The sequence below is a fragment of the Triticum dicoccoides genome, chromosome 4A (assembly GCF_002162155.2).
Source record: "Triticum dicoccoides isolate Atlit2015 ecotype Zavitan chromosome 4A, WEW_v2.0, whole genome shotgun sequence".
Lineage (NCBI taxonomy): Eukaryota > Viridiplantae > Streptophyta > Magnoliopsida > Poales > Poaceae > Triticum > Triticum dicoccoides.
Genome location: NC_041386.1, coordinates 521,877,207 through 521,879,415, shown reverse-complemented (window position 1 = coordinate 521,879,415; position 2,209 = coordinate 521,877,207). Strand labels below are relative to the sequence as shown.

Genomic DNA, 2,209 nt, shown 5'->3' with positions numbered 1-2,209 from the left:
GCAAGTTCGAAAAGAGGTAGTACGAATCTAATGAGATTGGAGTTTTCTTTTTTGTGAACTTCTTTTTTTTTTGAGGATTTTTTCTTGATTTATAACTTTATACATTCTATTATTACCAACATCAGGTTCATATATCTGGGCCAAAGTGGGCTTACTACATGCTCTTTGAGTTCCCTAAGAAAAGTGGGCCAACATGGGCTAGAATGACCTACTCCTGGACCTGTTACAAGATCAAAATTTCAATGCAGCAAACATGCTAGGGGCGTGCTCATAAAACAGAAGATAATCTAAACTGGTATGTAATTAACCATTTGCTAAAAACATACACAGATACACCTTGATAAGCAAGGGACGATATACCTTGCAATAAATGACTTAAATGATCACATTTGGATCATACAAATGCCTTCGTTCAGAACGGCAGGCTTATCAACGTGTCTTGTGTTCGTGATTGCGGCATCACATTGTCACTTCCAACTTGAGGTTGTGCTGGTGTCCACCCCTGAAGAGTTGTAATGAAAATATATGGTCAACATGATTTCAACTGCATGTACTTATGTAATATATGGAAAATTGCAGAAACTAGAAATGTCGCCCAATTTTCAGCCCGGCAATAATTAACCATTTCAAAAGATTGCTCTATTCAAGGATACAAATACTTGGAAAGCCACTCTTTGCATGCCAAAAGCTCTTGATGTATTATAACTCAGGGGTCGTGTTATCCAGGAAAAGCCCTTTCTGAATCTACCCCATAAGAATCTCCTATTAATCGACCAGATTCAAATAGCACAGAGAAAAAAAAGTGCATGCATCTTTAATTAGCATTCAACTTGGACAGACTAAAGGTCAGCATTGGTCAGTGACCAAATGCAGAGTGGGCTGAGAAAAAAATAGCAGCCTATAAATGCCGCTAATAACAGAGGTGTCTCGGGTAGTGCAGCCTTCCTGGAATGAAGACAGCATGCAGTATCAGAGCGGGCAATCTGACAGCAAATTCAGGCGGCTGAGAGCATGCCTGGAGCAACAATTTACATATTCTCCCAATAAACCAAAAGCAATTGTCATTGACGACAACACAGCCACTCAGAATCTCAACCACTAATTTCATAAACGAGAATACAATTGCTGCAACACCTACTTGATGGCTGTAAGCCTGCAACTGACCCAAATCCCCTCGAACAATGCCCAAACTGATGCACTGTTCATGATTTTTTTTCCTTTTAGTGTTACATTCCTCGAGTGCAAAACCCAACGACCAACAACTCGAAGCAGAGCCATTTACATGTTGCACATGCACACCTACACGTACAGAAACGAAGAAGGTACCAATGGGTCAATACGCCAAGCAGGTGCTGGGCATGGGATGATGGGAGGCAGCTCAGGCGCACAGAAACGCAGGCAAAGACGCCAATGGCGAATGGCGAATCAAGTGGCAGTTACGTAAACCACACCGTCCCTGGGAACGATCAAGCCAGGCACGCGAAACCACCCCAAAAACTGCAGCCACGCAAGTTCCCCACCCCCACCGTCTGCTCGGCCGGTTCCAAAAGCCGAAACGTCCGAGCCCGACGAGCCCTCCTAGCGGAAACCCCACCGGCCGCCGATCCCCTTAGCGGCCAGAGGCATCCGACAAAGCGCATGAACACGGACAAGCTGGAGACGAATCGGAAACACCGGAGCAGCGCGAGCGACTCACCCACGCCAGGAGGAGACACTCGATGCGTTCAACGCTCCCGGCGCCGGCACCTCGCCCCATTTCCACCGCTGCACCAGCCATGAACCGGCGATCGGATCCCTCTCGCGGCGGCGGCGGCGGCGGCGACGATGACTCCCAAATGGGATCGGAGAAAATTTTGCGGCGGTTTGGTTTTGAGTTGGGCTGGTTTAGCGCGAAAACGGCGGATGACCGGATTCTACTTCTCGCAGCGTGGGTGGCCCACTTGGAAGCCCGGCTTTGTCTGATGCCTTTGCTTTTTTCACCTTTGCAAAAGGAACCGTTTCCTTATTTGCTAATCCAGCGCTAACAATCATCAGAATCACCAACAAGTCCCCCCAGGGTTTGGATCGGAAGTCGTTGACAAAATCTTTACTCCTAATAGAGCAGTTGGTAGCCTGGTATTCCGGTTTTATTTTCGTCCGGTTTTTATTTGCTCCCACCTCCCACCACCTCTCTCCACTTGTTTTCTTATCCATTGGTTTATTTTTTAGT

At 46.7% G+C, this 2,209-nt stretch overlaps 1 long non-coding RNA gene across 1 annotated transcript; it reads right to left on the bottom strand.

Moving 5' to 3' along the window:
* Window positions 1-283: 283 nt before the first annotated feature.
* On the bottom strand, window positions 284-1,884 carry LOC119289050. The gene is made up of 2 exons (XR_005141411.1): window positions 1,697-1,884; window positions 284-502 (listed from the first exon to the last, which is right to left on the bottom strand). It is a non-coding gene; the product is annotated as an uncharacterized LOC119289050 (long non-coding RNA).
* Between the last annotated feature and the right edge of the window lie 325 nt (window positions 1,885-2,209).